The sequence below is a fragment of the Aedes aegypti genome, chromosome 3 (genome assembly GCF_002204515.2).
Source record: "Aedes aegypti strain LVP_AGWG chromosome 3, AaegL5.0 Primary Assembly, whole genome shotgun sequence".
Taxonomy (NCBI): Eukaryota; Metazoa; Arthropoda; class Insecta; order Diptera; family Culicidae; genus Aedes; species Aedes aegypti.
Window position 1 is genome coordinate 63,144,103 of NC_035109.1, and position 26,983 is coordinate 63,171,085.

Sequence of the window (26,983 nt, forward strand, 5' to 3'; positions counted from 1 at the left end):
TATTTTTTCTTATCCTTGCAATGATGTAAATTTTAGAGGCTCCAAAGATTCATTCAGGAATTTTCAGACTCGAGGAAATATTTCACTTCCTTTCAGTGGTGTCACGGGTGATTTTTTCTGGAGTACATGCAGGGGCCTACATTTTTTTCTTACCTCCATTCTCCATTTAGTGTAGAAACTCGCGGTGCTTAGAGGAATTATACCAGAATACCAGAACGGCTATTAGCGATCGGTGTTCAGACAGACCACACTGGACGATATTTTGGCTTCGCAAAGATAATGACTCAATAAATTTTGATCTTTCTCGATGCTGTTTCGATATAGATGTCTTATTAGACAGATAAGTTTCAAAATAATTGCAAATAAAGCTAATATTTTATCATCCCGAATGATTGGAGTACGTATTTCTGAAATCACTTCGTGCAGTTTTACTCAGCATCGTCTTTTTTTTTTCAATTTAATCCCGAGTTACTCCCAACATTTTTCCAAGGATTTTGCCAAATGAAGAAATTTATGAAATCACCATGGATTCTTCATAATCTCATTAAAGGTTCTACACCAAGAAAAGTTGTTCCTTTATTTTCTTCAATCGTTAATAATCATAATAGAACATCTTCTAGCACTTCCTCAGGGCTCAAAAGTTCCTTTGGAGTTATGGGAGAGCAAGAATTAAGTTGACACAGGAGACCGTGTTATTTTCCCTATCTTTCGTCTCACTCTTACAATTATCATCAAAATTTTGTGGAAGTAAATCTCGAGTGTTAGTGAACCAAAGAAGCTGAAATTTATTGGGTTGCTATTCGATTCTACGCTAGATTTTCTTGGAGATTGTTTCTGAATTTCGCAACGGATTCCTTGCAAATATCATGTCAAATCGTCAGTAGATTCATTGCGAGATCACAGCTGGAAACTGAACTGATGTTCAAGGGGATTGCGGTGAAAACCACTGAGAATTCCTGACAAAATTTTACATTGATTTCTATTGGACTCTACAGTTGTTTGTTTTCGTTTTTTTTTTTTGGTTGAAGTATCCATTGTACGATACTAGTAGAACTACTCTTTTTCTTAAGTGGTTTATCTTCAGATATACTTGAGATTTCATTAGAAGATTCCTATTCGGATCCAGGGACAGAGGTTTGACACTAAGTTTCTTGCTTTATTTATTTTTCCATTGGCTATTGTCTGTGCTATCAGCAATCTAGAGCGTATCTATGGACATTTAAAAGGAGAGAGGAAAAAGTAGAGCACGGAAGTTGCTGATGTAACGGTATTACTATATCCCTTTCGGGACGGACCATATTTAAGCGATTATTTCAAAATTTACCTTATAAACTGATCATCTCGTAGAACAAAACATTCTTTGTTTTGGCTATTATATCACTCCATGAACTTTTTAGGGTCAAATTCAGACCAGCACAATTGTGCTGGTCCGTCCCCAAGGCGGTCGATGTTCGAAAAAAAATTATTTTTTTTTATATTTTTTTTTAATTGTCCCAGTCATGCCTTTTTAAAAAAATTTTGACCCGTATTTTTTTATTTTGTCATTAGGGTGCTCTTTCGTGGGATAGGGTGACCCAAAAATTCAGAAATAATTGTTTTATGTACATTAAAATTAAAAAAAAAATACTTTAATTTTTATGATACTTTTTAATAAATGGAACGAAAACAATGTATGAGAGATAAAAGTACTCCATATTATCTCTAAGATTCAAAGCATAAAGTGACGATGACGTTTATCGAGATTATTCAAGAACAAGTCCACGTTATATAAAAATGGGTACGTGTGTAAATAACTTGAAAACTAATTGTCTCAATCAAACCGTCTCGGTTTAGCTATGTTTGTTTATATCCTCAAAAACTATATTGATTGTATAAAATTTCTCAAAAATAATTATGGAATAAAAATCAAAATTGAAAATAATTATAAACCTTCAAATTGTTTAGTGGAATACCAATAAATAAATGAAAACCAAATTTAGTACTATACCACTTAATTCTTCTAGAGTTTTTATCCTTTGCCAGATACGCATAATTCGACCTCCACTATAAGGCCATTTTTAGAGTCGTGTATTAGACTCGAAAATTAAGATATTTTTTAGAGACGCCCTCTATCGCTCACTTTACCTATCACTTTTGAAATCACATAGCCCTCCTTCAAATGATACTTAAACGATGTTTTTGTAAAGGTTGGTAACAAGGAACAGATTTATTTTAAATAAATGGAATCATTCATTTTATTCCTAAAACTAAAATGGAAACGTCAATATATCCAGTCTGCGTAAGCAGCTTCTCTTAAAATTCATGTAAATTTACGTCATATGGGATCGTTAGCTTAGACAATAATTAACAAGAATGACGCATTTTTAAGTGCAAATAATTACCATCAAATTTCTTCATCTTTTTTATGATTTTACAGAAGCTCAACTTCTCATGAGCACTTCCACAGTTATTAACTGACATCTCTCTTTGTCAATCGACCAATTTAGCATGTGTATACTCTACGCTGAGAGAAGTCGAGAAAATTTCCTCTACGAAAAGATCCTCGACCGGCTGGCATGATCTTGCTGAGTATCTGCGCGTTTACCGTTATGGCTATCTGGCTCCCAATATCAAATTTACTTTATTTTATTTTTTACATCGAGTATATTTGCTTAAAATGGAATTTACGTCATTGTAATATTAGTTTTTAGTAGTGTGTAGGACTGAAAGAACTTTGACGGATAGCTTACATATTACAGGGAATTTAAAAACCTGTTTAAAAAGGATTGTCAAAATCAGGTCAATAACCATATAAAAGCATGAATTTGATTTATGAAATTGTCTCCACCATACTTGTAAGTTTCGATGAAAAGCTCGACCATACTTGTAAGTTTTGTTTTCTCTTTCGTTTCGATTGCATGGACACTTTTAGCTGTTAATCCTACTGTAGAAAATTTCCTGGAAAGCATTATGTACGATTATGGCCTTTGAAGGGAGCATCACACAAATCAACGGACTAGCATGCAACGCCAAATGGCACAATCGCAATACGTTTCTTACGAAAAAAATACTGCAGCGGGAATTGAACCTATACTTCTTTGATCGATATAGCTAGTTACTTTGCAACACTATACGCACGGCAATGGAGTCCAAATTTTAATTTATGATATATCAGCTTATCTAAGTCTCAAAATTCAAGATTTGGACAATATATTGTTTAAGGTAAAAGGAACGAAACGATATTATTTTATATGAGCGGATAATCTAGACTCCAGAACTTCATACATTGCTTAATAGTTTACTAGAGTATTTTATAGTATGTACTGCAAAAGATTAAAGTTTTCCAGTTAATAGCGCATTTCGTACATCAACATCATACACAACATTTTTGCGAGTAATACCAGCAGGAGCCTTCCTTAGCCGAGTAGTTAGAGTTCATGGCTGCAAAGCAAAGCCATGCTGAAGGTGTCTGGGTTCGATTCTCGGACGGTCCAGGATCTTTTCGTAATTGAAAGTTCCTTGTCTTCTCTGGGCATAAAGTATCGTACTTGCCACATGATATATGAATGTGAAAATGGCAACTTTGGCAATGAAAGCGCTCAAGTAATAACTATGGAAGTGCTCATTGAACACTAAGCTGAGAAGCAGGCTCTGTCCCAGTGAGGACGTAATGCCAAGAAGAAGAAGACTAACATGGGCTGCATACAGCAATAGTATGCCATTTAAAGGAGTTCAGAAGCAAATAGTAAGTAAAGGTTTTCAGCTCCAGTTGTCCAACTTCATAAAAATTATAGCAGATATTGAACCAGCATGCATTGTAGAACAACAAAATGGATTATTGCGTCAAAATGGTATTGACAAATTATCAAAGCAAGGGGACATTCAAATATAATGTCCACTGCTTTTAAGTCTATCTAAATCCTTCCTATGCTCACTATCACGCTTTTTTCCAAGTCCTTAGTACATGCACTGTCACACTTTCGTACACCCCCGCTCCTCTAAATGATTAACGTAATTTTTGAACGTTCCCCAAAAATTATACTGTTTCTTAAACTTTTCTATAGGAGATTTAAAACATAAAATGTGACTCCCAATCTATTTCAAATACGGACTTATAAAAAATAAAAGGTTTTTAACCAAAGCTATGAGTTACCTGTTACATAGTTATCTGTTACATAGTTTTTGTACGGTACATCATTTTTATGATTCGTATGTAATCACTCATTCATGTTATGATAAAATATTATGCACTATTGTGGACATTAGAACCAGATTCAGTCACTTAACTTGATCAAAATACTGAAAATGAAAATTGGTAGTCCACAACGAACATCGACCGGGTAAGGGCCGGCACCAGCACAATTGTGCTGGTCCCACTTTGTCCCTCCAGAAATCTTTGCTGTGTGAATCAATTCTCATTTGGTCTTCACCCTTTCAAAGAATGACTCTTTCACTCTCGATTCGTACCTGTGCATATCTAGAGAAAACGAATAGTTTAAAAGTTGCGACAGATAAAACTTTTTCAATTCTTACGGTGTTTGTTTACATTTTGTTTACCCTGAGCTGGTGTTTTGTAAACACGATGTAAACAAAAGCTGTTGTGCTTAATTACAAGTATCAATGATAATTCAATAATTGAAATCAAAAAAGTTCAGTAAAACAATGATTTATTGGCTAAAAGAATCATTCAATGTCATGGATGCCGAACAGCACAATTGTGCTGGTTCGTCCCGAAAGGGATATATAAAAGCCGTGGTCTGTAGTCATGTCTGTTATCTTCTCATTATTATTGATTTGTCAGTTAGGCCTTAATCGCAAATCTCGCTCGATTTTGGGTAAAAATATAACGAAATCGTTCGTTTGAACTCCGAAATCATTCGTTGTTTTCTGCAACGAAACAGTCCCTTAAGGTGATTATAGAACGAAGCCACACCTCAAATTTTCAAGAGCACAAGATTCGAGAACCAAACAGCGCTTCGCCGTGAAAATTTATCCCATTTGTCACCACCAGCAAGCAAGCAATTTGATTGATTTTCATCGTTAACTGTTGACAGATTCTCCAGTCTTGTGCTCTTAAAAATTCAAAGTTTGGCTTCGTTTTATAATCACCTTAAAACAAACAATTATCAGGGTGGCCACCGAACCGGAAAAAACGGGAAAAAACGGAAACTTTAGATGGTCATCGGTTTTTCTTTGCTCAATGGTTAGCAATGCTTCGAAATATTTATTTGATTTTTTCCTCTTACTGAAATTGATAACTTGAACTTTTCTCCAACTTTTTTGACTCAAATTAAACTTACAACAGGTTTTCAAAATTTTCTTTAATTGCTTAATATTCATACCACAATAAATCCAGGTATTCTTGAAAACATTCATTTATTTATAAAATCTACTATGTTATTAGTTGACTAATCGACTGAAAATTAAAAAAGATGCTTCTACATATGTAACTGTTTTATTTTAATTTTCACCTTAAACTTATTTACTTTAGCGAACACTTCATTTCTTAGAAGAAAAAAATGAAGGGTTATGGGAACTATGCACCTAAAAGGAAAAGTAATCGCCTATCACAATGCGTGAGAGAAATTTCTTGCTAGATGGTCAAAAAAAGCATTTTTCTTTGATCGCAGTAGGGGGAGGTCCCCCAGTGCCGGACAGCACACAATACCGGACAAAGTCGAAACATTGAGAAATCATGGTCCAATCAAGATGGTGTATTAGTAGAAAAGAAAGCTATTATGTAGACTGATGTTTGCGTAGAATAACACATCCTTGAAATATGCATGCCTTTTTAAAAAAGTAGAAAAGTTTGAAAATCTTCAAAATATTGACGTATCCCCTTAATTTTGAGCCTATTTAGTAATTATTTTGAATATGGAATAATGCTTTGGATCCCGCAAGCATGATCGAACATAATCCTAATTTGATAGTATGAATGTATTTTGTACCATAATTGAACTAAATATGGACAAACCACAATTTTGGTCAGGCACCTCCTGTCCCTCAGTTTCGGACAGCTTGATTTGTTATATGATATCTTCGTTATTATTGCATCAGTGTCTCAAAATGCTTTCATTTTTCATGGTTTCCGTCGATCATGGTATCAAACATGCAATAAAATTAAAAAGAATGAACATTCAGAGTAACATAGTAAAATGTGCTATTTTTTCATCGTATATGAAAGAGGTTTTTGATAGGCATCCTGTAAACTAAGAAAAACTCAAATTATTTTTGTAAATGTTGCAAATGCATTGAATTGGTAATTATATACTATTCCTGTACTGTACAGTGTACACATTCAATGATGTTCAAATTTACAGAATTCGAGGCATTTCCAGATCGTGTCCGGTATTGGGTGCCACCTTTCAAGATCGATCAATTTGGTACTAAATTTCATCATCAAAATGAAGTGTCAAAATTTATATTTATATTTTCAAATTTATTTTTGTACACTATAAAAATGATATTTACAATAAATGGGTAACACGAGCCCATAAAATCAATATTTTTCGAATTATGAATTTAGTGGCTTAAGTGTCCGGTACTGGGGGATCTCCCCCTACGCAGTTGAAAAGAAATGTCATTAGACGAAGTCCAGAAGGATTCTGAAACGAAGTCCACAATGATTCTGGGACGAGGTCCAAAAGAATTCTGAGACGAAGTTCAGAAGGATTCTGAGATGAAGCCCTGAAGGATAATGGTACAAACCCCAGAAGGTTTCTAAGGCAAAGTTCAGAAGAATTTTGGGACGAAGCCCAGGAGGATTCTGAGACGAAGTTCAGAAGGATTCTAAGACGAAGTCCAGAAGGATTCTGAGACGAAGTCCAGAAGGATTCTGAGATGAAACCCTGATGGATTGTGGGACAAAGCCCAGAAGGTTTCTGAGGTAAAGTACCAATAGTTACATAGCTAATAACAAATATTCTTATAAAAACGGCATTATTTTTAAGTAATCTGAAAGCTTTTCATCTTGGTTTTACGGAAAAAGTGTGAAAACTACGCAACTTCATATTTTTGTATTTAATATCGCTTGTGTCACTATAGGAACACATGTGCCTATTGTAGTACTACTTCACATTTATGATCCTATAGAAGCACTGGGTCACGGCGTAGGCAAAACACAAATCTAGTTATATTTCCATGTTAATTTGTTGTTTTACGTACTCTCATATTGTTTGTAAAATGAATATCTTTTTGACGATATATTTTTCTAAAAAAAGGGCTGTACAAAATTAAGGATTTCGCGAGAATTGAGAAGCCATGAATTGAGAAGCCTTTAAAGTTTTCATGGAAGTAACAGTCATAATTTTCAACTTAAGCCTCTAGTTGGTGTTTGTTCTAGTACTTGAGAAGATTGATTCAATGTTGGTAAACATTATTTGAACTTCAAACGATTTGTTAATAATGAGCTCCACATGGACTTTTGTTCAATGTTATAAACTTTCTTGTTTCAAAGCTTAGCTTTTAGAACAAAACCAACAGATTTTTATAGAAACATGAATATTTTACTCACAAAAAATGAGAAATAACCATTCAAATTAACTGGTTTAAAATAAATATACATGAAACACATAATTTAAAAACAAAAATTCCTTTGAATTTGCTTTATTTTCATGGTTTTGGGAATTTCCCGGGATGGCAAATTTATTTCCCGTTTCCCGAGAAGTCAAATCCCGGGAAATTTGGAAACTCTAGATGCATCTTAGGAGTCCATTATTGATAAGTTGATAAGGCCTTACAATATCGCTTATCTACGGAAAGTAAAACGTGTAGCTTAAGAATATTTGATCAAGTTGCTGAACTGCAAGATTCTATCAAGTTCAAGTATTTCGTATGTTGAATAAAAATAGCGAGCGTTTTCAGTGCAAATGCTTTTGTCGGGTCTCCGTCTCAAGTTGGATTCTATGAAGATCATCGACTTTTGTAGATTGCTTCTCGTCATAAATCAAGGATAATTTTAAATCAGATTAAGATGTCGACTTCGTGGTTTTGTGATAAGTATTGTGAACCATCAGTCAGGGGCCTGTTTTTATTCAAAAATGGCTGTCACGATGACTGCCTTGCTTTCAACTTGAATTTTCTATTTTGAGTAGCGAACTCGCCATGAGCGAAAAGCCACTTAAATAAAGATAAATAATAATTGCATTTTCAAAAGCGCAAATGTGGTCATGCAGAAAATTCAGTAAGCTGAAAATGCTACTTGTCGCTTGCGGTTTCATTAAAAACACGTAAACAAAAAAGTAAATGTCAATATCAATGCGATTTCATTGGTGGGTCTGCTAATCGTGAACATTTACATAAAAATATGTTCACTATATTTTATTCTCCAACAGAACAGGTCTCTATTTTTCTACATATTGTATGGATTATGATTATAATAGATAGATTACAAACTAAAATACGACAGCATTGAGAAAATTGGCCAATATATGTTACTACTGTAGACATATCACAGGGAATCGGATGCGTGAGTGCATGTTAAGGGGTATATTTTGTAAATCGAGCAGATTCGTGTGACTCGACTGTAATCACTGTCGATCAAAGTAAGCATGCCTATTTCAGATGTCACCGACGACTTCCATTGAGCTCTCGCCGAGCGGTGGCACGAACACATGCGTAAATTTGCTGGTGGAAAATATTGCCGTTTGATTTTGCTGGGAACAGCTGATCTTTGTTTATATTTTCAACCAGCATTCTTGAAGTAGTGTTGGTGACATGTAACGTGTATGTACACGAGCGCAGAAACCACTATAGTAATCTAGTCACATAGAGTGACAACAGTCTAGCTTAGCTTAGCTTAGCTTAGACTGACTACACATATCAATGGTTGCTATTCCGTGATTGACCGAAGTCAGTGAAAATGCACAAAGAATCAACTAGAAGTTCGGCTGGGATTGGCCATAATCTTCTTCAGTGTGCATAATTCAGTGCCTCTATTTATACAGGGTCAATAACGGCGCCGGCCACGTCCTTGCAGTCAGGTGGGATTGGGGGACCTTAGTGTGTAACCTTTGCTATTTGGAGACCGTGTTTGCCTCTGCATCTCCGCAAAGGTTACTGGGAGGGATGTTTGTTAATGGGGAGGATCGTTGGGTCACAGGATTCACTTTGATAAGCGATTAGACCATGATAAACGATTATTTGTGAGATATAAACATACTTAGAAATATAAAATTTTCGATTGACATGAAAAATTTTCAAGTATGAGAAAATAATGCCGTTACTTGAAGTGACGAACCATTCAAAGTTTGTTGAACAAATAGCTAAAAGCAACATTCCTACAGGATATTTTACCCAATTTGAAAAAAAAAAATATCGATTGGCTAGACCATCACATAATATTCTTATGCCGACACTTACAGGGGCGAACCATTCAAAGTTTTTTGAATAAAATGAACGTTTTGCAAGTCTACACTTCTAGCACAGACCAAACCATTCAAAGCATTTTTTTATGTATAAAAATAAAGGAGTGAGTGATTTTATATAAAAAATATAAAACAATAAAGTTATGAATTAGAGTTTATGCCGACACTTAATGTGACGAACCATTCATAGTTTGTAGAAAAATCATATTTATGTAACGATTAAATGTGCGGTCACACATATTTTATAGACTTGAAAAAAAAGCATGAAACGAGCTCACCGATTGATCCTTCATCCTTGATTGAGCAGCCACAATCCACTTTCATCTTCACTCGTGTGCTCGGCCATATAAAAGCACTCAGAAAAGAACGCGTCACCGGAGAGGAAAAAAAACTGACGACTTCTCGGACTTTCTCGATGCACTGTTCGGACTTTCTCGACGCACTGCCCGGCAGAAAAGAACGCGTCACCCGAGAGGGAAAAATAATGACGATTTCTCGGGCTTTCTCGACGCACTGCCCGGCAGAAAAGAACGCGTCACCCGAGAGGGAAAACACTGACGACCAGTGCTGGAAAAGTTCGCATCACGAAGCAGCTCACGAGTGTATACCAACGCATAACAAACATCACAGACTCGGGATCTGGCTAGGTGTGAGTAAGCCCGCACCCGTCCGCTCGGGAGAACATGTCAAAAGAAGTAGCAACAAGCTCGCGAGCGTTTACTCGCGAGTAACCGAGCAAGGTGTGATTTATTATGGTTTTGACAGACAAATTAATTGTATAACCATCATATCGACAGTGAACTACTCGTTTGTAGTCAAAAGCCCTTGAAAACCATAAATCTCGGAGGGTAAGCAGCTTTTTTCCCAAAAGCACAATATGACTCTGAGCAGCTCCGAACACGTTCGCGAATCACTTTTAGCTTCAGTTACTCGAGAGTCGACAGATGCGAGTAAGCCAGCGCTCTGACGCTCGGGAGCGTTTGGTTTTGTTTTTGTTCCAGTTCAGATGAAGCGTTCGCCACTTTCCATCACTGCTGACGACTTCTCGGACTTTCTCGATGCACTGCCCGGCAGAAAAGCCACATAGAGTGACAACAGTCTAGTCGAAAAACTCGAGTGAAAGAGCCGTGTCGAGCAAATTTTTTGGTCGACAGTGACTCCAGTCGAGTCATTTTGATCGACTCGACTTATAAAATAGGGTCCTAAAACAAAATGATGCGATGCCCTCTACAGTATTTTTGTTTGGGCGATCGTGAGCAAAGAAAGCAAGAACGCAATCGCACAAAAGGAACCACCGATGCGGTAGCATTTTTCTGTAGTGCATGAACAGACTCTGTGCACCATTTTGCACCACTGATGGTCATTGTCGATCAAAGTAAGCATGCATATTTCAGATGTCACCCGTCGACTTTCATAGTAATCCAGTCACATAGAGTGACAAATGTCGATAAACTCGAGTGACAGAGCCGAGTCGAGCAAAAATTTTTATAGACAGTGAGTCCAGTCGAGTCGTTTTTGGTCGACTCGACTTATAAAATAGGGCCCGTATTCTCCCTATCCTTTTGATATAGCAAATCTCAAGTACCACTTCATGTATCGATTTGAAAATGTATCATTACAATCATATTTTGTCTGTGATTATATAGTGCACAACCTAATGAATTTTCAGCTTCATCGGTCCACTAAAACTCTAGATTTGATTCTGCAAACTTTTGATGATAATTGTCAGAAAGAGACAAAAGATAAAGAGAATAGCACGGTCTCTCGTGTCATCTTAAGAAATGTAGACTCGGGTCCCGTTCCAAATGTGAAAAGTTTTTCGTAGGGAACGTTTCCCGAAGGTCCAACTAGACATGCCAGTCTATCGTATGCCAGACTATCCTATGACTGACTGTAAATGATTTGCTGGGAACAGCTTCTGGATTCTCGGAAATCTATATACCAAAATCCAGAGGCGTCGCGTGCCCAAACCAACCACCTGTGCAACAACAAGAAAGATATATTTTAATTTTGATTAATAACGTCTATTTAAACAATAATTAGTATAATAAATCTTCGAGCTGTTTAGTAGAATACCTATAAGTAGATGAAAAAAAAACGAATTTAGTACTATACCATTTAATTCCACTAGAGTTTGTATCCTTTGACAGATACGCGTATTTCGACCTCAACTGTAAGGCCGTCTTCAGCGTCGTGTACTAGACTCGACTAGACGTAGTACACGCCACTGAAGACGGCCTTACAGTTGTGGTCGAAATACGCGTATCTGTCAAAAGAATACAAACTCAATACAAATATATCGTCGCAGTGAAAATGAAAATCACCAAATGTTTCAGATTTAGCTAATTTGAAACATTCACGTCCTTGAAGAACGAAAAAAATCAAACCTACTTGAATTTTGACCCATCTTTAGAATTCCAATTTTATGTCACTGATCGCTAGTTTTCGATAAAACTTAAGGGTGGTCGTTTTTGTTTTCTCAAATTGGTGGACCCCTCGTACGCCAGCTAGCTAAACAGTTTGCGAAAAAGCCCATTTTTTGATAAATATAGGGCAGTGGTCACCAAACTGCGGCCCGCGGGCCGCATGCGGCCCTCGAGAAGGTTTTGTGCGGCCCGCGTACGGAATTTGAAAAAAGATTTGAATTATTGATAACACAGTTTAAGTTCTTTTGTTCTTTTGTAACAACAGACAATGGAATAACTATCAGGAATTGGTTGGTTGGTTTGACTTTATTAACGAGATTTTTAGCCCTGGGCTAGTTCATCTCGGGACCAACGGCTTTACTTCCCTTCCGAAGGAAGTCGTCACTATAACTTTTTACGTCATAAGTGACTATGTCGGGGATGGGATTCGATCCCAGGTCCTCGGCGTGAGAGGCGAGTGTTCTAACCACTACACCAGGTCTGTTCATCAGCTAGGAAACAGCTCGAATTCTGTGTGAGATCCCAATGTTCCTCTAATCTTCCAGTTTTGAGTTGAGTTGAGCTTCAGTTGGCGAAGTGCCTCTCAACCTCCTAAAATTGTCGTCGCTTCGCAGTTACTTAAACATTGAGCTTTTATAGCGATGCAATGTGTTCTAGTCTTGTTAGAAAAACCTTACCTCAGAAATCAGGTATACTAGTTTTTTGCTTTTATTGTTCAAAACAATAAAAGACTTTTCAAGTTAAATCAATCTTTAAGATCAGATGTGTGGAAATCTTAATGCTTACTGCTTATCTTGGTGTTCTCTTCAAAAGAGCTTTGAAGATCTCATAGATCTCATCAATGTGTTCATAGACAGGAGATGGTACATAAATTATGTCATGCTTAATTCGGGCTTTTGTCAAGCTTCTTAAATTATACCTCCAAAAATTTTATTAGGCTTTTCACTATATGTCTGTAAACTTTTCCCATACTTGTAGAGTGTTTTACTTAGGGGAATACCTCAAAGGAATATTAGCAATTCCAAATAAAGCCGTTAAAATGAATCTTCACATAACTTGCGGCCCGCGACATGTTTTGAAAACATTGAAGTGGCCCACCTGATCAGTGAGGCTGAGGATCACTGATATAGGGTATTTCTTCACGTGATATGTCTCATATTTCGCTTGGAACACATAGCAAACTTAGTGGCATCGTATATAGAAAGGATATTGCTGTGTGCGTTTGAAATGCAAATATCAAATGCGGGAACACCAAATGCGGTAAGATTTTCAACAAGGAAGGCGAAGTCAAAATTTGATTTTCTTTGCTAGGTTGGCGGTGATATGCATCATGGTTGCTAAGTATCCATTGGTTACTTTGTGTTACCACATTTGAAGCTCAGTTAGACAGGATTTGCACGTCAAACGCAAACAGCAATATAGCTTTCATTTAAAGTTAAAAAAAATTGGCGACCATTTTGAATTTGGCCGCCATCTTGAATTTTGTTAGAAAAATCGTTTTTTCACCATTAGCGCACCGCTCGTTTTGAATTCTGAGATCACCATTAGAAAGCTGAGGAAAAATTGCGTAAGATAGGCTACAGAAACTAGGTGAGCAGTGGTATTTACCCTATGAAATGAACGATTTTCTAAATCATGTTCTGCGATTTTGACGTATACGGCGAGTGCAATCAATGAAAACATTATTTTTTGTACAACAAAGAAACAAGTTTTCAATCGTTGGTGTTTTATTCGAGTCGAGTGAAGAATAAGAGTATTATTTTGAGTGAAAAAATCTAGCGGCCATCTTGGATTTTGACGCCATCTTGGTTTTAGTTAGTAGAATGAATTTTTCACATTGATAGCACATGTAGCATGTTGAATTCAGAGGCTACCAATAAAACAAGGTTACGTATACTCTTTTTCTTATTACTTTTATTTTTCTGACGTTACGTCCCTACCGGAACCGAGTCTGATACTCAGCCTTATTAGTTATAAATACAGGTTATGATATAGGAATTTTCTTTTATAATGCGATTTATAATGTCAGAATAATTCTTCGACAAATCTTTTTTTTAATTCAGTAATAATGAATAAATAAATTTATTGAATAAATACCGTCCCAAAACATTGATTGAAATAAACAAACATTTTTTTACCATATGCATTTTTGTCATTGAAAGAAGTTTATAAATTGCGCGTTTGGACATTAGTAGGTTTTGTGGTAATATCTGTAGTTTTAACGTAAAACATTGCCAAAAGTGCATTAATTAAGAATAGAAATCTTAAATTTTTAAGCAAAAAAAATCCTTGATTTTCTGAACCATATAGTATAGTTTTTACTACCGCCCAACATACATGTGAAAAATAGCGAAATTGAAAGATGAGAATCAGGCTTTGTTCTAATGTGGACTTAACGCCGAAACGCTGGTGTATCATCTTGAGGTTGGGAAACATGGTGGCCATCTTGGATTCAGACGCTATCTTAGTTTTTAGCAGTTGAATGATTTTTACCATGTCAATTAATTTAATTATAAGGGTTCCGTTAAAAAACCCATCAGATTCTTTATTTCTTATCTAATCTCAGCTGTTCAACTTATTGTTCATTTCGATCATAGGTTTTAGATCAAATATATGAAAGAATTAATGCTGTTTTTCAAATCGAAGATATGCAGAATAATCATTCAGATAGCAAATAAGCGTTGAAAAAATTGTTTGATAATTTGTTTTTGAAGCTAGTTAAGCTGAGGTGCTGGCTCTGTTCCAGTAGGGACGTAATGTCAGGAAAAAAAAGAACAAGAAGAAGAGTAAGTGTAACGGTAGCATTAAAATTCAACATGATGAGTGCTAATAAGGTGAAAACTCATTCTACTACTTAAAACCAAGATGGCGTCAAAATCCAAGATGGCCGCCAGATTATTTCACTCAAAATAATATTCTTATTCTTCACTTGACTCGAATAAAACACCAACGATTGAAAACTTGTTTCTTTGTTGTACAAACAATAATGCTTTCATTGATTGCACTCATCATATACGTCAAAATCGTAGAACATGATTTAGATAATCGTTCATTTCATAGGGTAAATACCATTGCTCACCTAGTTTCTGTAGCCTATCTTACGCAATTTTTCCTCAGCTTTCTGATGGTGATCTCAGAATTCAAAACGAGCGTTGCGCTAATGGTGAAAAAACGATTTTTCTAACAAAATTCAAGATGGCGGGCAAATTCAAAATGGCTGCCAAAATGTTTTTAACTTTAAATGAAAGCTATATCCTTTCTCTATACGATGCCACTAAGTTTGTTACGTGTTCCAAGCGAAATATGAGACATATCCCGTGAAGAAATACCCTATATTTATCAAAAAATGGGCTTTTTCGCAAACTGTTTAGCTAGCTGGCGTACGAGGGGTCCACCAATTTGAAAAAACAGATAGGACCACCCTTAAGTTTTATCAAAAACAAGCGGTCAGTGACATAAAATTGGAGTTCTAAAGATGGGTGCCGATGGCGGCCTGGTTTCAGCGAGAATTGCTCCGGTCCTTTTGAAAAGTTACGCGAGATTTTCATAAAACAAAAACCTTAAAATTCCCGAACCATGCACATTAAATTCCATCTAAAATTCAACCGCTTCCGAACACGGTGCAGAGAAAACTGGCGTGATCCGTGTTTCTCGATTGCATAAACTTTTTGGGGCCGTTCTGTGCTGTGCGTCCCTCTGTTCTCGCGTGTTCAATTCCCTGTACGTCGATGCGTCCCTCTTCTTTTTTTTTGCATTCCACGAGTAGGTATCGTTCTTTTATTTTTACGCCAACTTCGCCAACCATCGACCGGGGAATAGCTTTCTCGTGCTTCCCATAATTCTGGGCGTTGAGCTAGGCAAATGCAACTGACCTTTGAATTCATAAAATTATTGGTGAATCAATTTGATTTGTGCTCTCATAGGATGTTACCAATATTTTAAAGAATATTCATTTTGAAGCTTTGTTGGGTTTGGGCTTATTTAACTTAGACGGATAACAAATTGAATTATATCAATGAAGCCACTGGGATGTAGAAATGACAGAGTTGGTGATTAATAATATTTTTGTACTTGTTTAACCCCATGTTGTAGCTGGCCAGAAAATGCGTATTAATAATATATAGAAAGCGTTGTAACCTCTCGTTTAAGGGGACACGGGAGACCGTGTTATTTTCCCTATCTTTCGTCTCACTCTAACAATTATCATCAAAACTTTGTTAAAGCAAATCTCGAGTTTTAGTGAACCGATTAAGCTGAAAATTTATTGGGTTGTGCACTACATATATAGAATCATAGTGATACATTTTCGCATCGATATATGGAGTGGTTCTTGGGATTTGCTTCTTCAAATGAATAGGGTGATTATGATGACGTCCCGTGCGGCCTTAAGGCGTATGTAGGAATAAAAAATCGAGTTTTATTCCATTTTGCAGTTATGTCCTTTCCAAGTATTACGCTAGAGTGGGCAAAGAAGGTTACCAACAACCGGAGCCAACTTACTTTTCCCACTTTGCGCAATTCTCTTCGCTTTCTTTGTGAGTGCATCTACGACAACTGCGCCATCAGGCGTGGCGAAGCCAATGGGGATTGCTGCCGGGAGGAAACATTCGAAGTTACGCTCTTCCTGATCGTTATAGTAGTGAACACAGCCGACTATAGCAGTGGAAATCTATTTTTGTGGTAAGCGCTGTGCTGCTTTTGTGAATGACCATTAGAGGGATTCTTTACGTGCAAAGTGGTTTTATGAAAGAACTGCAAATGTCGACAGCTTCTTGCTTTCTTTCTTCTTGAGTAGCTTATTGTTCTAGTCTTGTCATTAATAAGTCCAGAACTGGTAGCAAGTCTCTGTTTAGAGACTTGATCTTTTTTCATGCAAGTCTCTAAGAAGAGTCTATGTTCGATGGAAGATTTTGTCTATTTAAACCAAAATGGTCTCCAAACTTTTTTTTTTTTTCATTATGCTGCTCTCATTGAATCGTGGAGCAAAATTCTTCTTAAGATTTGTACAGAAATTTATTCTGGAGCACCTTTAGGAACTCCTTCAGGGATTTCTCCGGAAACTCGTCCAGCGATTTTTCCAAGAGATGCTTTTATAAGAATTTTCGTTTTTTATCGTAAGGTAATAAAGGTATGCAAGATTGAGTTTTAAATCTTTTTATTTGAACCGCCCTAATCAACACATACATTTGATAGTTATGGAAGATTTTCCAATTGTTCGAATGGTTGCATCACGTGTTATCATACAACAGGCTTCAAATACTGCCACTTTACAACTGCTATGATTCGCCTCATCGCCAAACAAGTACATATCGCAATGACAACCATAAATTACTGGCAATAAGTAAGAGCACAGCACACTTTAAGCGGTAGTGGACTCAAGTGTGCTAATTGAATTTGAAACTGTTTTTATAGCCCTTGCAAGCTAACCACCTCGACAACTCGGTGGAAAGCAAACACCGTGACGTATAATCTGCTAATTGCGTTGGCTCTTCAATTTTCTTGGTTTTTTTCTCCAACCGTTTGAACTCGACCGGATAGGGCGAATTCCCTAGGCCGCGAGTTGCGCCGTTGAGGTCCATGACGGGGCTACGATAACATACTGTTGCAGTTCTACGTAGGGTAGAAGCATCGGTTTTGGACAGTCAAAACGAAAATATTTTTAAACTATTTTAAAACTATGTTGTTTAAACTATTTTAAAACTAAGCTGTAACATGTTAACATGTTCTACTAAACACGAAATATTTCATGCAAATTTGCTGTGTAAAACGGCGTATAATCAAATAGGGTCATGAAGCCCTATATATATTTTATACTAATCGCTTAAGCTTACGTCAGATACACGTGTTTGTTTTGTATTGCTTGAAGTAAAAAAAAACAGATTGTTTTGTTTTCTGAGTTTATGCCATGAACGTCAAATAGTAATAATAGATAGACATTTATGTTAGGTTTACTAACAATGTAGTAATTATTACTTTAGTAATATTTATTTCGCAACGCAACGATTTCTCCTCAACGAATTGATTTTCCGTGTGTAGCACACCGCAAAGTGATTCCTCTCCATACAAAAGATGGAAAAAAGTCTCGAAATAGATTTCTCATATTCCTATAAAGTTTCTTGAATCAGATTGACTAGATTGTTCATGTTTTGGAACTATTTATCATCATTGTATGGAGTGTTTCGGAGAGCCCAAGCAAGACGCTTTGTTTTCGGGACGCCGGGAGTTGTTTTTCGTTTCGCGAGTTTTGCTGGGCAGTGTTTTGGAGAGCCCAAGCAAGGAGTTGTGTTTGATCCTTCGACCTTGACGTTTGCTCCTGCGGGGGCCGGCGATAAGGGCAGGATTAAACATGTCGCGCGTCGGTCGAGTGAAAGTGAAAAAGTGGCGTGATCGATAAGTTCTTTTTGATCTTTCGACGTTGACGCTTGCTTCTGGGCAAAGCGTCAAGAAAGTCCAAGCAGTCGTCAGTTGTTTTCCTTCTCGGGTCGCGCGCCCATTTTCTCTGTGTGTTTTTATATAGCCGAGCAAACGAGTGAAGCTGAAAGTGGATTGTTGCTGCTCAAGGATGACGGATCAATTGGTGAGCTCGTTTCATGCTACTATTTCTAATCTATAAAATATGTATGATTGCACCTTTGATCGTTACAACGGTGAGACGTAAATATGATTTTTCAACAAACTATGAAAGGTTCGTCACTGTGAGTGTCGACATAAACTCTAATTCATAAATTATTTACGTCCAATTTTTTTTTCTCAAAACACCTTTTTCCTTTTACTTTTATTTTTGTAATTAAAAAATAAAAACTTTGAATGGTTCGACACTACGAGTGTAGACTTGCGAAAGGTTCACTTTATTCAACAAACATTGAAAGGTTTGTCACCTCAAGTGTCGGCATAATTTTTTTCTACATAGATATTGTTCATACCAAATGAAAATATTATATTTACATATAAGCATATTTATAGCTCACAAATAATTATATATCATGGTCTAATCGCTTATCAAAGTGAATCCTGTGACCCAACGATCCTCCCCATTAACAAACATCCCTCCCAGTAACCTTTGTGGAGATGCAGAGGCAAACACGGTCTCCAAATAGCAAAGGTTACACACTAACATTCCTTCCCACAATCCCACCTGACTGCAAGGACGTGGCCGGCGCCGTTATTGACCATGTATAAATAGAGCCACTGAATTATGCACACTGAAGAAGCTTATGGCCAATCCCAGCCGATCTTCTAGTTGATTCTTTGTGCATTTTCACTGACCTCGGTCAATCACGGAATGGCAACCATTGATATGTGTAGTCAGTCTAAGCTAAGCTAAGCTAAGCTAAGAACGTCAAATAGTAATAATAATTTTAGGACCCTACTAGCTATAATTAGGAGCCTTCTTTAGCCGAGTGGTTAGTGCCCGCGCCTACAAAGCAAAGCCATACTGATGGTGTCTGGGTTCGAATCCCGGTTGGTCCAGAATAATTCCTAATGGAAATTTCCTTGACTTCCCTAGGCATAGACTATCATCGTAACTGCCATACGATATACGAATGCGAAAATAGCAACTTTGGCAAAGAAAGCTCCCAGTTTATAACTGTGGACGTGCTCATTGGATACTTAACTGAGAAGCAGGCTCTACCTCAGTTCTTACTAATGCCAAAGTAGAAGAAGATGAATAGCTATAACTGGCGCCATAGCCGAAATAGGTGCTTCTACCCTATACCTTTCGGCCAAACCTAGGTCGGACCTCATTTATGTATCACCACTAGATACCGGCGAATGTTTGCAATTATGGGCGAATCCCCTCAACATGAACCACTTGACTGGTCGTAAAATTTTCCTATTCGTTTGCATTCAACATGGTACTATCTCGCATCATGTGGTTTTCGCATTCCGCATTACTTACCAGACGCAGACTTGCCTTTTGGGCTTCTCTATCTTCGGGTGGGTTTCTCTTTCTGTGCAATCCTACTACTGTTGCTTGCCAGCAACGAAGCCCCGCCGAAGGAAAGACATTTCAATGCTGCTTACGTAGGATACGTTTGTGTGCGTATCAGAAATAGCCGGCTGTAGCGTGGTGATGGCGATTTCAGTGCTTTAGAAATGATTTGCATAAATGGGCGATGTGAGTACTCTACATCTCTGATTGAAATTGACGTGCACGCGCTCGGAAGATTTTGTTTTCTTTCGATAAAAATGTTCGCAAGAAAGTTTATCATTCGATTTCAGTGGGGCTTCGTAGCCGTGTGGTTAGTGTCACCGAGGCATTTAGCCGCATCGTGCTAAGGAGTGTGGGTTCGATTCCCACTTCAGGCCGAAAACTTTTCGAGAGGAATGTTTTCCGACTGTGCCACTGTGCGTTGCATGCTAGTCGGTTGTCTAGTGTGGTGCTTCCTTCAAAGGGCAAACAGCCCACTGGAAGTATTAACGTGTAGTGTCTTTTTAAGTCCCTGAAGCGTCTGTGGTGTTAATGGAAGGTCTCCAGATCAAAATGGTCTCTAAATTTACTTTTTGCTTATTCTGATTGCAGTGGTCCAACATTCGTGAAGCTGCAGAGAAATCTTCGAAGACTCTCATACGACTATTTCACATGTTCTTCAGGAATTTCTAGTGAGATTTCTTATTCTTTCTTTCATATGTGTCTCGAGAGATTCCTTCTAAAGTTTTCTCTGACAATTCTCTCAGAAATTATCCCAGCGAATTTTCAACAGATGCTTTGAGGAATTCGCTAGAATTTGCTCCAGGGAATCCTTTAGCACTTTACTACCGATAACTTCCATAGTATTACTATGAGATTTTTTACAGATTTTATCCTAGCATTCCCGCAAGATATTTTCCCACTAATACTTCCAGCGACTGCTAGTCTAGAAGAGAAGTAGAGATTTTTCCAAGAAAATTCGCAAAGGTTTATTCAGAGTGTTTGGAGAAATTCTTTTAAGGATGTTTTCAAGAACACCCCATAAAAAAAACTCAATTTTTATCGGCATTTTCTTATAAATATCTTCAATTTATCTACGATTCCTTGCAGGAACTACTCCAAAAAATCTTTCAGGGAATATTCGAGGAATGATACGAAGTTCCATAAACGGAATCACAATCATTACACACAAATGAGCCAGCACGCTGGATATTTGTCATGTTCTAGTTAAGTCGGCAGTGGCAGTCTAACACTTCCTCTCTAGCAGATACTATTGGGCGATTGCTTAGTTAAGTAATCGAAGATCTGTACTAATTAACTACTTATTAGGACTATTACGACTATTCATCAGATTATTTAAATTTTTTACTCAGATTGTTCCAGGAAAAGCTTTAGGAATTATCATAGTGTTTTCTCAAGAGAATTCATCAGGAATACTTTCAGGTACTCCTACAGGGATCTCTTCAGAATTTCTTCTCGAGATTTTACTATCAATTCTCCCAGAAATGCTTCCAGTGTGTTTTTTTCAAAGGATGCTCTTAGAAAATTCCTTAGAATAATTCCAAGTGGATTCTCCAACACTCAGACGCTACTACCTTCAGTAATTTCCTTAGGAATTACTTTTAATCTGTTTTCAAAGACTATCCTAGGATCATTGGAATAAATTTTTGAACGATTTATCTTAAAAAATCTGGAATAAACCCTTGTGAATTTTATTGGAAGAATTTCTGTAGGTATCTTTAAAAGATGACCAAGAGTAACAACTGCAGAATTTGGTCAAATGGAGAAAACCATATGAACCACTAAACGACTAATCCTCTCCTACGCCATCTGTATAACGGTTTCTGCTTGTCCGAATTGGCCTATATTCGAATGACGAACTACAAACAACCTAAAGCTTTGCGTATACTTAGCTCATTACATTTCAGTCATTTTCCAAAGAGCAGAAAATCTTTAAGCTCTAAATCTACAAAATTAGTCGTAGAAAGTTGTTACGGTTGATGATAATGTCATTAAACATATTCAATTATGCATAAATAACTTTTAAACAATAACACTGCGGAACAAGATTTTGTCTCAAGCACCAAAATGCCGCCAATTACTTAATCAAGGGTTGCTGAATCCATTGCCATTTACAGAAATACCATAGCACGTCTAGTTTTTGAGATATTGGCTGTTGAAAATGATAAATTTGACTATTTCAGCAAACTTGATGCAAGTTTTCCAGCTTGTATGGCAATTTATTTGCTTAATTTGCCTCAGAACTCAAACTTTATGTAAATCCATAATACTTATAACAATACTTCATAATACTTCCGATGCTCAAAATTTATTTTCTGTTGCTTTAGGAAAGTATTGTATTTCGCGATATAAGAGAAACGAAGAATTTAGTATGGGGACTGCAAGCATGTTGAAAAAATCGATTTATCCTCAATTAAATCGTGCAATTTTGATTAAATTATATCTGAAATGGAAGTTAAAGTTTCATAATCATAATATTTTTTGATAAATCATTGTTTAAATTTTATGTAAACATCGATGAAATCAATATACAACCTTGGCCACCTGTAGCTGAAAATTGTGACGTGCTAGAACATTTCTGAGAACGGCATCAGATTCAGCAACCCCAAATCTACTAAAGACGCATAATTTGATTCTTGAGACACGCAAAAACGTCATTTTTGTTACGCTGTGTAATGATTCAATTTCTTGTAGAAATAATCTACTTTGCTACACTATACTTCTTAGAACTGTTTCACTTCACTCATTGATTAGCAATGTTTCGAAATATTTTATGATTTTAAATAAATAAATCAATAAATCCAAATGTTCTTGAAAATCATTCATAGGAGCTTCTAATGTGTCATTTGTTACCTAATTGACCAAAAGTTGTATAAACAAGTTGAGATACATGATTCAACGCCGTTGGCTTTGCTTGCTTTATTTCATCCTTACCTTAAACTCTTCATTTATGAAGATAAAAAAAGATTATGTATTGAAATACTTCTAAACATTGTAGTAAGATGCACAAAAAAGGCATACCAATATAAATGAAAATGGAATGGTGTTTTTATGTCACGAGTTGGCTTGAGAACAAGACGATCGATTTGAACAATTCTTTCACTTTTGTTTTCCTCAAGGGGTTGGACGTTTTCGTGTGGAATAATATTTCTCAAAATCCTCCGAGAAAGTTGAGAAAACGAATACCGTGCACCCCCGTTAATTTGAACGGTACCTCATGCAAACCATCGGGGTTCGTTTTTAATTTGAACATCTAGTCACCCTAGAAACGTGTTTCTGGTTACCTTTTCCACTGCTTTGTTTTGATTATGCGTTTCGTTCCACAGCGTTCCATTCCACTTTACTCCGTTCCATGAGCTAAATGACGTTTGAACCATTTTTAATCTGAACGATGTGCAAATTAGCGGGGTACAAATTAAAAATTGTTCAGATTAAATGTGGTCAAACCAACGGGGGTACCCGGTACTATAAATTTGACACAAATTTAGGGTTTTTTTTGAACGCCTGCTGTACGGCCTACTGGACAATGCAACGTTTGCCGGGACAATCGTTGTTGGTAAACATGGGCTTGGTAACTTTTAAAACAAAACCCTGTGAAAGTGAATTAAAAGTGCCAAGAATAGAATAGCACATTTGAGCTAAATAAGGGTATAAGTGACAGAAACCTAGTTTTGAGAAAAAAGACTTCAGTTTTTTCAGTTATTTTTCATTTTATACTAATTGTGTGGAAGCCAAAAACAAGCCTTCTACAAATAATATTATTTTTCCGATTGGTCGCAAAAATTTCCTTAAAATGCCATTGAAAAGCTTGAAGTAGATTTTTTTTCACTTTGGTCCCTCAATAGAAAACCGGGAAAATAATTAAATTTGTACCGGGAAAACCGGGAAAAAAGCGGGAATTTCAAAATTGGCCACCCTGAAAGAGTTTCAGAGGCTGTTCAAAGTCAAAAGTAAATATCCGAGAGATTTTGATATTAAATTAAAAATATATAAGTTGCAAAAATTGTCCCACGTAATCAATGGACAGCCCTTATTTAATAAATTATTAAACCAACGGTGTATTTTAACATAACATCAATTTTTAAATACTACGCTGAAACATGAAAAATCCATAATACAGCTTTCACTTTAAAAATCAATACAGCTACCGTACTATAAACACTACCCGCATGAATACGGATTCACTAAAAAAAGTATTGCAACACTCAGTTGAATATTTTTTTTTTTTATTTTATTAGAGAGGTTTTAATCATCTCGTGATCATTCACCTCTAAGTTGAATATTGAATCACCCCCCAGTTTAGCATCACCTAAAAGCAGGTAAATTTACATTACTATATCTCGAGACCCTTATGATTTGCAAAGAAGCGATTCTCTGCATAGTTGTTAAGCGGATCAAAAACATCCAGAAGGCTACACGTTTGGCTCGAAATTTTGCCGCCAGATGGCGCTAGTGAGAATGTGAAATCGATTGTTGTCAAGGACGTGTGGAAGCAAACTGTTTAGTTCTGCCACGAGGTGGCGTTGAGCATTTTAAGCGAGTCTTTCTTGTGAGCCACATTAGACAGAAAGCTCGAATAACTTGGATATGGAACGAACCTAACACGAATCAATTGACTATAAAGTGAATCAATCCTGAATCATTTGGATATGAAGTGAATCAGTGCTAAATCACTTGAATGTAAGTGAATCAGTCTTGAATCACTTGTATATGAAGTGAATTTGACCTGAATCACTTAAACATGAAGTATAACAAACCTGAAACACTTGAATATAAAGCGAATCAATATTGGTTATGAAGAGATTTCATCCCAAATCATTTGAATATTAAAAGCATTAGACCCGAGTAACTTGAATAAAGATTAAAATATAACTTAATCACTTGAAAATGAAGTCAGACCTGAATCACGTGAAAATGAAGTAAATCAGTTCCTATTATATGAAACAAATCAGACCAAAATTAAAAATAACTGAATTGAATCAAACTCGAAACATTTGAATATGGAGTGAATCAGACATTAATCACTTGTAAATGGAGTGAATCGGACCTGAATCACTTAAAGATTAAGTGAATCAGTAATGAATTCCTCAAATATGAATCTTTAAAAAATGAAGTCAATCGTATCTGAAGCATTTGAATATAAAGGAAATCAGACATGAATCACTTTTAAATTAAGCCTTGAATATCTGGAAAATGCAGTGAAACAAAACTGCATGACCTTAATTCTAGGTGAATCAATCCTTAGTCACTTTGATAGCACGCAATTCATACCTGAATCAGGTGAATATAAAATAATTCAGACCTCCATAATTTGAATGTAAATTGCATCAGATTTGACGAGATTTTGTTTGGATTTCTCCAATTCTCAGTGATTTTTTTCCAATCATCTCCAACAAATTTCTTGTAAGTCCATTTAAAAATTCATGGTGAGATCTTTGATGGCTAATTATTTAAATAGCAAGATCCTTTAGGTACTTTGTTAAAAATCAGTTCCATTTGCATTTCTTTTAGCTGCACTAATAAGAAAATATGATATGTTCAGAAAAACTAGGAAAAACAGCAAGTCAAATTGTCCCATAATGAAAAGTACCTGCATATCAGTCCCACTGCAGATTTCCGCTCCGTGTAACACAAAAATAAATCGTGTTTTAATCATATTTATATTTTTCTCGAAAAGATATGATGAAAAGTAAATTGTGAAAGTTTCATTAAGATTTGAATATGTTCCAATCCTCTGGAATTGTATGAATATTCGTATGGAAAACGAGTTTGGAAACTTCAAAGCCCATTTTCTCAATGCCTACTTTTTACAGATGGGACTGACTTGCGATTCACGGCAGCATAGGTGAACAAAAACATGTAGGGTGCAGAGCTACTTGGGCACTTCCATTATTCACTTTGGCATGGGGGGTTTTCCTCGGCCGAATTATCTGATTCTTTGCAATAAGAAGCACTTCAATACGACGCATATTAAGGCCAAATACGAGCTCAGTAGCTTTCAAAAAATCCCAACGCCAAGTGAATCAAAAGTGCCAAGAATAGGATCCGGCTCCCTATTTGAGATATCGTTGTAAAAAGATCTCACCTTGGATCCAACATAAGTATCACCAGATCAAGAATTTGTCCAGAAACCATCTATGGGCCATGTCCAACGCATAATTACGAAGGTATTCTTAGAAGGTTGGCTATTGAACTTTGCCCTTTTGCGGGAATATAGTCACAGTTTATAGGTACCAATTTTGTAGAAATATAGTCTAAGTTTTGATACACAGAGCTGAACTTTGTTTATATAATTTGAAAATCTACCTGAATTTTGTTTGAATTTTAGGGGAATTTTTAGATATTGCACCAAATATTTCAAATCTTGTTGTCCAAAACTTCTGACAGTATTTTAAAAATTTATTAAAATAATTCATGAAAAATTTGAATCAAGTCCTCCAAACTTGTCCATTTTGTATAAAAAAAAAGAAAATATGAAGTCGTTCAATTTGTCATCTGTTTTTTTTTTTTTTGGCATCCGGTAATTGGAAAACTGACTTTGAATGGACACCCTGTAGTTTAAAACGATCAATTATACATGCTCAATAGCACCACCTTGCGGCTAAATTTCGAACCAAACTGTATGCATTTCGGATGTCTTTGACTTTTAAGCAACTTGGTCGAAGACTCGAAATTTCTATCTTACCTGAATGATGAGATAAATGCTCATTTTACAAGCCCATTAGCGCCACATAGCGGCAAAATTTTAAACCAAATTATCTATCTTCATTGATCCTTGATTTTCTGAACAACTTTGCTGAAGACTCGAACTTTTTATCTCATGTGAATAACATGATAGAACATGCTTAAAACGCTTAATTTTAATTGCTTCCTAACGCTGCCTAGCAGCAAAATTGCAAACCAAACTATTTGTTTTACGGATGATATCCTTGTTCTGCTGAACAACTTTGCTGAAGACTGCACCATTATAGATCACCAGCATATCGAGATATAGCACCATGAATGTTCCAGTTTTGAGATGATGCTAAACTTTTCAGAGTGATTCAATATTCAGCTGAGTGTTGCAATACTACTGTGTGTAACAACATCGTTTTGATTTACAGTGCCATTCCAGAGCAGTAACGGCGCATATCATTTTCTGTGTCAAGCAATTCACCTCAATTAACCGGAATACACTCAACTGCTAGCGATTCCGGTCGTCGTCGTCGTCGTTATCAATCCTGAAAAATCATCTCGTGTGCCCTTATCAGTTTATTGTCTTTTGAGTGGCGCGAGACGCA

The 26,983-nt window shown here is 36.4% G+C and overlaps 1 protein-coding gene across 12 annotated transcripts in view; it reads left to right on the forward strand.

Moving 5' to 3' along the window:
* Nucleotides 1-26,983, forward strand: part of LOC5567679 — a 49,518-nt gene that overhangs the window by 17,529 nt on the left and 5,006 nt on the right. The gene's annotated exons all lie outside the window — the stretch shown is intronic.